Below are 10,761 nucleotides of genomic sequence, written 5' to 3' on the forward strand. Positions count from 1 at the left end.
TGGAATCATATGCTTTATATGGTGCGTGCAAGTTTCTCACAGTATTCTAGACTGTTTGGTCCATGGAAGCAATTCTCAGTGTATATGGAGCCATTAAAGACAATTACAAAAAAAAAAGAGGGAGTTAATAGTTTCTAAAAATAGAAGGATTACATTTGATTATTATTTGGGACTTAGCAGGGTAAATTAGTCTGCAAGGAGCTCTGTGCAGCTGTGACTAGACTGATTCCGGAACCTCGTTTAAAGTTCAGGTATCTCTATGGTGCACTGCAGTCTGCCATATAAAGAAATCCTAAGTTTTCTCCTTTCACATGCCAAGGAAATTTCTGACAAAAAGGAATTGCCATTGTTGCTGCTATTGTTGTTATCCTCATTTTCATTAAGCAGGATTTTTTACTACTGCACTAAATATGTTAGACTGCGTGAAGTGATTGTATCCAACCACAGCAGATGGCTACAGTCAATTCATATCTACTTGCCAGATTAAGACATCCCTAGTAAACTATCTTGAACATATTTATCCTTTCAAGCAAGTCATTCAGTTGGCCTAATGTCTGATGTAAATATACAGACTATCTCACAAAAGAAAAAGTATTTTTGAATGCTGCAGACAAAACCAGTGAGCCCCGTGTACTGTCTGGTAAAGCATCTGTAACCACAGCCAAAAACAGAACAAGGATTTCCGACTTTCATTCAAGACATGTGTCCAAAGCATGGGTTCCCACCACTCTCAGACTGGCCTGCAGGTTGAACATCACTGTCCCTCTTACCTTCCCTAACATTGCTTTAAGCAAATCATCAAAGTATTCAAATTTCTTTCAGTGACTCTCACCTTACCACCTCTATAGCCCATTTCCCTTATACCATACAATACGACATGGAATATTTTGGATGAGTATGACAAGAAGAAAATGTAAATTATCTGTACTTGGAGTAAAACTGAGTTTTAAATTCACTTTTTGTATTCCTTCCTTCCCACCTTGTATACATTTTACTCTATCTGCTTCCACAACTTCATTCCTAGCAATGGGTCTACATTTTAGTGACTTGGTGCATCTCTTTCAAAAGGAAAACAAAAAAAAATTGTTACATACTTTCCAGGCACTCTGACAAGTAGGAACCTCAGACATAATACTTGCTTTAGCTCTAGGCTATGATTAAACATTTTAATAGTGTACCAAACTTAACAAACCTTTCCTTTCCCTCTCTCCTCATCCCATTTTTATAACAAAAAAGATTTTTATCCTATTGGCGTATGACTTGGGGATTCTTACAAATGGTCAAGATCTTGTCAGCTATTTTGAAATGTATGTAGAAAAACAAATGATTGTCTTGAAAAGCTGATAACTTATGCTTTTTGTTATAGACTATGCATACACTCTGTTTGTTAATGTACGAGACAGGATTATGGTTTCTGCCTCGGCTATCACTGTTTAACAAAAAGGTGCAGAACATGATTCTCTCCTTTCTTGATCTAGTTCAGTGGTTTTCAACTTTTTTTCACTTGCGGATGGATCTGTAAAAAATTTCAAATGGAGGTGCAGAACTCTTTTGAATGAAGGTGTGGACCCCTTTGAGTTGTAAGTGTGGGTATTGACATACTTTTGATTGATCATAGTCATCTTTAGTGGACCCCTTAGACATAGTCTGTGGACCCCCAGGGGTCCCCAGAACACAGGTTGAAAAACACTGCTCTAATTATATGCTAGTGTAACACTGCTGATTTTTCACAGAATAATGTAACAGTGAATGAGTATTTTTGTTACTCTAAAAGCTTTTTACCAAGAGATATTAAATATATATCAACTAGTATTTCATCTAGCTTTTTAACTATATGTATCTTCTTCCTCAGTTTTCAAGAGGGCTTGTGGCTAGTAAATCCTATTAACAGCACACCAAAACGTCAGTCATTTTAAGCATTATTGAGGCAGATATGTGTGTTATCATTTTAAGAGCTGCACTGAGCTCCCCATTACAGAGACATCAGACTGTAATAGCAATGAAATAACAGTGTAAGTGTGATTTTTTTCTGGTAAAACCCATTACCATCAGCACTGGTTGACTGTGAGCATCTGATAGAGCAGATTCGTAAGTGAATTCATAGGTTGCAAGACACTTTAAAGTTCATAGGATAATACTGAATGTGTTAGATCAGAATAAGCAACTCTGAGGATTTAGTTGTGCTCAGTGACCTAATTAAGTATTCCCCCCCTCCCAAAACACTACTAATCTGTTTTGCTCATTACTTCCCCATTTTCTAAACCATTCTCTCCTTTTACTTTTAGGCTAAGTACAGACAGTCAAAAAGCCCATGGTTTAATCGATTCAATCGTCTCAGGTAGCCTAAGCTGCATAGACTGAACCAATAAGCAAGTGAACAGACATTCACTTTTGATTCCAGAAATGCAGACACATGCCTTTAGTGGCCCAGGCCAGAAGCCAGGGGACTTTAAAGCACACCTCCCTGCTCAGCTGGAGCAGACAGCTTGACCCAAGGCTAGCCCACCCATGCTGGAAGGGTGGAGGTGCAAAGGATCCTGGGATGCTGGGAGTCTGCAAGTGAACTCGAATCTGGAGGGCATCTGTGGCAGAAGTCCAATAAACCAATTTAACCTAAGTTAGTTAATTCTGATACTGCATTCATCCATGTTTATCTTAAACCAATTTCAGCTATTTTGAAAGCTGTTTATGTGGGCTTAACTTCTGTTGTGTTACAGATCTAAACTGATTTTTGATCACTTATACCAGTTTATCTATAATTTCTGTCCCCAGCCTTAAAAGACAATTTGGTAAAATTCTTAAGCTTGCACTTAAAGTCATTGGCACATAGACATAGCCATAAATCCCAGTATATGCTTAAGTGTTTTGCTCAATCTGAGCCTTATTTGTTTCTAATTACTTTAGTGTAGGTCTTCAAGTACTGTAAATTATCACAGGCCCATTGGACTCAATAGTTGATGTCAGTGGGCCTCTGTGAGTTTACAGCTGCTGTGGTTGAGAGCTAGAACAGGGATGTCAAACATGGCTTGCAGAACCATTCTATTCAGCCCACTGGTAATCTGGGGTAGTATTGGGAATTGAGGGCAAGGCTAGTGGAATGTGGCCTACCACAGAATTTGGGTTCCTTGAGCCCCAGTGGACACAGCTATTGATGGCAGAGGGGCAGGCGAGGTTTGCCCTTACTTGCCCTACTGCTGGTGGCCCTAGACTCCCATCACTGACACCCAAAAGCACATCACTTCCTGAATGTGGATCTGTGCTTCCACCCATAGATCCCTGCCATCACCACCAAATCAGTAGCAGCTGTTACCTAGGCACCCCTAGGAGATTGGCACCCCGAGCTAGATTTTATCTTGATTTAGTTCCTGATTCAAAGGAGCATCTAGATGCCAACTGTTATTTAAGAATTTCCTTAATTTTAGGCATGAGCTTAAGCCCTGCTGTGTCCTATGAGAATTCTTCTGAAACATGATAAAGAATAAAACAGACACATGTTCACATTTATTCTGTAGCAAAACCCCCAGTTTTTCTTTTTTTCTTTTAAAATGCATTATCTCCCCTTCCCCAACCATTTCTAACTTTGTCTCTCCCTCTCTAGTCCCTAAAGATAAGTATAAGTGAGCTAAGACATAGGATAAGCTTCAGAATTTTATTTTGGTAGCAAGTTGTATTAGTTTTGGGTTTTTTCTCCTTTATATTGTATAATTATTATGCTTATATTGATTTTTTACTATTCTATATTACTGTTTTACTGGTACTATATGACTTAGGCCTACATATGTAAGTTAGCATAAGTCATGTCAAGTTTCCATTTTGTTTGTCAAGTCTCTGTCCTGTCCCCAGGCACGGTTGTGTAACCCATGACTCACACCTACCCCTCCTATGTAACTTGGTTCCTGAATGAATGGGGATGAATGAGGGTGCTTGAGAGACAGTGGCAGTAGGTTTAAAATAGCTCCCTCTAAATGACCGAACCATCAACATCAATACTTGGACCAATGACCCAGCCCTTGGAACCACCCCCAGCATTTAAGACACAAAAGATGAGGCAACCCACCATTGTGCCAGGCTGCTCATGCTCAGTAAGAACGTCGGGAGCCCTCTGGAATAGGACTGACCTTGCCTGGACAGGCCCTCCCCATAGGAGATCAGAGGTAGTCTGCCCCATAAAAGGAGTAGTGAAGACTGACTCCTTGGGACGCCCTCTCTATCTGGACCAGCACCATGCCACACCACCTATCCACTCAGAGGCCCTGCTGGCGACCCCCCTCTGGACAACACCTGCTGGACAAAGACGCCTTTCCAGCCTGGATAGGTAGCTATCACCCCCCACCCTCTCTTCAACCAAGGACTTGGACTCTGCTTCTCTTCCCTACCTGGACTCCAGACCTTCCACTGAGTCCCTTTCTCCTGCTGCCATTGTGTGTGTGTGTGTGTGTGTGTGTGTGAACCAATAACTTCATGGGTCTGTGTAGCATGTTGTCTGTTTAATAAACCTGTTATTTGGACCCCTGGGTTGGGTTTTGCTTTACTATGGTTTGGCCCTGCTCCTCATCCCTCTAACTTCTGTTTCATTTCTCCCTCTCCTGCTTCTGGCTCACTGCCACCTCCAACACCTGTCCTGAGCTCCTCTCTGCCTCCAAACCACCTGTTTCTTTGCCACTGCTTTATCCCCACTGCCTTTTCCTTTTCCCCTGAGCAACCAGGTTTCTGCCTCAGTTTCTCTCCTGGCTGTCTCCTCCTTGCCACCACTTATCTGCCTCCCCACCTCCCACAATATCTCAGCTGTCTGCCTTAGTTTCCAGCCCCAAGCTCCCAGGTTTCTGTCTCTCTCTCTTTCCTGGCTGTCCCCTCCTTGCCACCAGGCTTCCTTCCCCCCTGGTGCACCAGTGACCTTGAGTAGCCCTGGGACCACTTGATCTTAAGTAAACCCAAGCCTCAGTCACCTTCCCTCTAGTTCACTGGTTCTGGCAACTTTCACTCTCTATACTTTAACTCTCTCTTTCTCACCTTAACCTTCCCCCAAGTATCCCAGGTACCCCAAGCACACACACACACACTGTACCATCCAAGTTAGGAACTTACCTGTGTGTATGTGTAGGTGGGTTGTGTGTGTGTGTGTGTGTGTATGTGTCTATATAAATAGATAGATATATGTCATTGTGTGCATGATATACGAATTAGTGATCTGTGTCTAACTTTTGGGGTGTATGTGCTTGAATTGGTGATAGGTATGCATGTGCCTAGGCTGGTTTGGATGTGTATGTACGTGAGTTGGTAGTGTGTGTGTGTACGCACCTAATTGATTTGTGTGTTTGTATATGCAATTGTGTCACACCCTCCTGTCTAACAGTGCAATATTGAGATCCTGAGAGTTGGCCTGACCCCACAGGGCAACACTTCCACTGACTCTTCTTCAAGAAATATGTATTGGAAACATTTATTAACTAGTCATTAAAACGTTTGCCACATTACCACAAAGTAGTGTACAAGTACAGTGGAGGCTCGCTCTTATATCACTAGAGTCAATGAAACTTTGTCATTGACTTCAGCAGCAGCTGAGTAAAGCCCTCCATGCATCTGGCAGGCACTTTAATTTGTATGTTTCTATTTAAAATATTCCTACTATGAGAGATTGTCAAGGTTTTTAGGCTCAAAAATAAGCAAACTGGAAAAGCTGAGTAGTATTGTCACTGAAATTGTCATTAGGTCATCATCTAGTTGGTGTTAATTGTTCACGCCATCAAAAATAATTATTCAATAAAGAGCATTGGCAACATATTTCCAGCACTTTAGATTTATATTAATTTCTCTCAACAGGAATTGTGGCTTTAGGTACACAAGTTGATAAGATAATTTGAAAATACCTAGCACAGACAAAGACTTTTCTTACTTAGTCTCAGTTCAAACAGGATTTACATATTTCTTTCACTTCCCCATACACACAACAACAAAGCAAACAACACCATCACCCCTTCCAGCTAGAGAAATTCAGTAACCAGCGATAAAATGACAATTTGCATCAATGCTGAGAGAAAAATTTGACACAGCAATTTGTTTCTGAGCTAGTACTGCAGAGGACTGAGGTGCTGTGTGCCTTTGACTCCCATTTACATCAGGAGAAGCTCACAAAACTGGGCCCTGCGGGTCATGAATATATAGAGCCCTGGTTTTTGCACCACTGAAATAAATAAAAGCCCCACTATTGACTTCTGCGGGCAAAGAATCAAATCCATAATGAGTCAAAAGCAACAATGAGTGATAAATGACTCAGAGGGGCACTTCTGTTCAAGTTTTAACTACCATAGGTGTCAATCTTTTATCCCAGAAAACACAATAGTTTATACAAAAATCTGTCACAATTTTCTATTCAGAAGCTCCCAAATCATTCACAGTCACTTCAGATTACATGGGGGAGAAGGCTGGGATCTATTTGTCTGAACTCAACTGATTCTTTTATCTCCTTCCCTATATTGTTCATTATAAATGAGGATTTCATAATTCTAAAAGTGTTCTTAATAATAAAAGTAAAACTGCATCAGCAGCAGCATATTTTGGATATACCTCCTTTGCATTAATAAATTTTGTAGGATAAAATCCTTTCAATAATTGTCAGCTAATCTATCTAATTAGATAACAGCTATAGCTAGCTGTCTGTAACAGCTATAGCTGTCTGTCTGATGTGTTCTTATTATGCATAGTGTGGTGATACATAAGCCATTATTTTCCAAAGGTTGGAATTTCAAAAGTTATTCAATCTGCATAACTATTTCATTCAATATATTCCTATATGGAAAGAGCTCTCTTGAGGATCCCCCAATAATTGCTCAAGGTTATAGTAAACGATCCTTCTGATTTGGGGGCTAATTTAATTAGGACTTTGCACCCACCTGTATGCACTCTGATAAAATACCTAACTATGTAAGCTAATGATGAAAGCCTTAATAATATCTTTACTCAGAACCTATGGAAAGAAATAAAATGAAAAATTCCAACATAGCTATTGTGGAGGAAGTCATCAAACATTAAGTAAAGCACTTATATTTTCATTTCTTGTACTCCAAGAAGATATACTTAGTCTAAACAAAGCTTTGGTGGACTACAAATAATGTTGAGCATCTAACATCATTATTCACATGCTAAATTTTAAGGCCTGATCCAAAGACCACTGATGTAAAAGGAACAGTTCCTATTAACCTCAGTAGGCATTCAATCAGGAGTTGAATACATTCAAAAAAGAACTCCAGCAGGTGCTTATCTTTAAGCATGTGAGAGTTCCCATTGACTTCAGTGTGACTATTTATGTTGCTAAAGTTTAAGCATGTGCTCAATGTCTTTGATAAGAAGGAAGTTAATGAGGATCTATTCTGACCAGATGAAAGAGGAGAAAAAAAGACCAGGGCAAGAAGGTATAATTGTAATACTAACTATCCTAATATAAAAGGACACACTGAAATTGTCCTTTGACTCTCTGAATATTACTGATGCTGAGTGTATACATTTTAGTAATGAACAGAAAAACCAGCAAGAAAATATTCTGCTCCCTGCCATGTACTGAAAACTATTGGTATAAAACACACAGCAGTTTACTCTTTTCATTGCCTTAAAACCTGAGCTGTGTCCAGTGAGTGACAATTCATGTAGGCCTGTGAATTATGTTGTGCCCACTTCTGGAAAGAAATGGAAACCGCGTTATAAATTTCAGCCTCAGGGACAGACATGGACTGAGAACATGTAGTTAAAATAACCTGTTTTTAAAAAATGAAAAACATTTAAAAAACACTGTAAAAAAAGACCAAATGTAAAACAAAATAGAAAAGAGTGCATTGGAGTCACTACAGTAGTAGTGTTTCAAATGTAGGTCATATGTGTTTGATTATGCTACTCAGATACTTTGATTAGGTTTGGCAAATGAAAACCTTGTCTTATTACAAGTCATTTTTACCTACTGGATTTGCATATACATATGATATCTGTTATACTAATTATATCTATTTTCACAGGTATAGACAGCTATACCCCAGAGTTGTGGCACCCATTAACAGATCAAGCAAGCCTGTGCAGCTGTGTTTTGATCACTGGAAAGGTTTCCTGGCATCCAGGAACTGAAATCACCTTTCTGGGTATGACAAGCGCATCCAAGCATCTAGCAAGTGAAAATCAAGGGTTCTGTAAGGAATAAGAGCAACTACCACAAAGAATTAAAAGTAAAATAACCTTTAATAGTTACAACTGTGCAAACATGTTTATTGCCCTCTATTGGCATTCAGCCATCCATCATTTGCTCTTCCATAAAACTGATTTCTCTTCCTCTGTTATGCCCCTTTCCCCCAATCCATATTTACTCAGGAAGCTTCTCTAGAGTTGTGGCCTCAGTTTCTCCACCCATTGGCCCACTAGCACATACTAAGAGGGCAAATCCATCCTTCTGCTGCTTCTTCTGAAACAGTGTTTAACCCATTGTGAAAAAGGAAGATAGTTGAGATTAGAGCCTAGGGTGGGCATGTTGTCTTTTTCTTAACTACTGAATGACACTAAAATATTCTGGTGGGACATGTTGGAGGTATCTAGTATGACAGAGACACAGGTATGAATTGAGGCAGCATTATTTTGACTGATTTGGGTCAAAAGGGTTTAAACATGTATATTCCAAATACATCATCCACCCTCCTTTATTGTAACTGCATACTGGACATAAGCATACGTGGGAGCTGCACCATTTTTCAAATGGTACAGATAGATTCCACTGAGACTGAGTTCTGAGATTCACAATGATCCAAACACTCAGATATGAACAATGAAAAGCATAACCCTCCCCCTCAAACACTTCCACTGTCAAAATTGTTTCTGACAGCCACTACTCATACAAATATCGGTGTCCAAATGTTTGCATTCCACCAAGCCCAGATTTTAGCATCCAGTAGATTAGAGATCCCAAAGTCTGATGTGCGGTGCTCTTTGCTAGCGCAAATCCGATTTTGCAGGATATGCAAACAAGTAAAAATCTAAAATTGTGGACCTGAAAATTTGGACTTTCATTTAGAGCCTGTAAATTTGAGGTTGCATTTGAAAGTCTGCTGTGTTCAGAAACTCCAGTGACTTCAGGTACAAAATTGCTGTGGTCATTCCCAAACTTGGGTTTATCCATAAAGCTACTCACTGAGTTTCCAGCTGCTCCTCTACCTAAGATGTGCTTCATTGGGTGTGCTAAGAATAGAGGTTTACCAAACCGTATGGAAGAGTTTTACATTGGCTCCATCCCCACCACTTATTTGCTGCATTAAGCTTCTTTTTTCACAAACCACTGCTTCTTGGTAATGGAAAAATTCCTGTGCCATTATTAGTGGAGCCACATGCACTGTGGAAATATTAGCCAGCCACAGAGCTTTACAACTTCCAATACTTTTCAATGCACCCTCTTCAGATTCCTTGAACAGCACCTTTCTCATAGAAAGAGCCTGCCTATGTTAAGGGCCCAGTTCTCATGTACATTAAGCCCTCTGTCGGTAACACCAGCAGTATCTTTCATATGTGCTCCTGGATTCCTTTATACAGATAGTCTGACATAAAGGAAACAACGCAAGGAAGAAATAAATGGTTTCTCTTTCCCTTTATACTTTCTTCTTTGTTTCTTTGTCAGCTAAGTTTCCTATGGATTTGGGGACTCTCCCTCTCTGAATCCTTTTCCATTTAAGGGTGCCTGCACCCTCACAGGAAGCACTGGCATAATTCTTCACATTTATCTGAGGTTAGCACATTCCTTTATTTAACTATCTCTGATCTGACTAGATCTGATCATTCCTTCATCACATTTTCACTTAACCTTTTGCCCCTAAACAGACTAAGCATCCTATCATATATCACCCAAGGGACCTTCTCCTCATCCCTTCCTCATTTCTCCAATTTAGATTCTTTACTCCACTCCTGGTAATTTGCTTGATTACTTGGAGGGAGCTGTAGGTATTCTTATAATTGCTGTTTTACTTAAAATATTGATTCCTCAGCTCCTGTCTGGTTTTAGGTTAGCCCACCTCACTGGAGGTTTCCCTGGTATAATAAGCAACCAAGAAGCCACAGAGAAGACTGTAGCACTGGGTTCAGAGTATATACTTATATCTGACAGCAGCTCTGCAGCAGCCACAAGAGGATTCTTGGCACTTGCCTAGTTAAACTGCATGTCCAATGTTATCTCTCCAGGCAAGGAAGATTCTGGCAATCACTGTAGTACTATTTCACTTGTTCTCAGTCTTTTTGACACAAAGACATTAATTCCCCCAAGTTCCTTTGGCAGATGTAAGAAGTTTTCTCTTTTTTAAAATATGATTGATAGTATCTGATATTTCTTTTAACCTTTCTCTGCCTCTCATGGACCAAGTGATTGTTTCCATATATGGATGATAACCGCCAACCTTCAGTAGAACATCTTCCAATCACTTGCTCATTATCAAGGTAATCTGTAAAATGCTGCCAATTAATTTATGCCCTACCTAACAATTTCTATCTTGTACCATACTTGCTGCAATAAAGCCATTCTTTTAACACTCCCATTTTAATGGCCAAAGATTGAAAGGCATTACTGAATCCAGAAACACTTTCTGTTTTACCAAAGAAGGGTTCACAGACCTTAGGAAAGTCACTGCTCTAGCAATTCATCAGAGGGAAAGAAATACATTTTGGAAGAAGATGTGGACAGTGCAGCTTCATTGGATAACTGCAGAAGGTGGCCCAACTGAAATCCACTAGTAAAAATTGTCATTTTCT

General features: G+C 39.8%; 1 long non-coding RNA gene across 1 annotated transcript in view; it reads left to right on the forward strand.

Annotated features, from left to right (window-relative positions):
• LOC109285686 (uncharacterized) overlaps positions 1-9,096 on the forward strand; it is a 107,009-nt gene extending 97,913 nt beyond the window's left edge. Inside the window, exon 7 of the long non-coding RNA XR_009455269.1 lies at positions 8,004-9,096. This is a non-coding gene — a long non-coding RNA (uncharacterized LOC109285686). The remainder of the gene's footprint in view (positions 1-8,003) is intronic.
• The last annotated feature ends 1,665 nt before the right edge of the window (positions 9,097-10,761 follow it).

The sequence above is a fragment of the Alligator mississippiensis genome, chromosome 10 (genome assembly GCF_030867095.1).
Source record: "Alligator mississippiensis isolate rAllMis1 chromosome 10, rAllMis1, whole genome shotgun sequence".
Taxonomy (NCBI): Eukaryota; Metazoa; Chordata; order Crocodylia; family Alligatoridae; genus Alligator; species Alligator mississippiensis.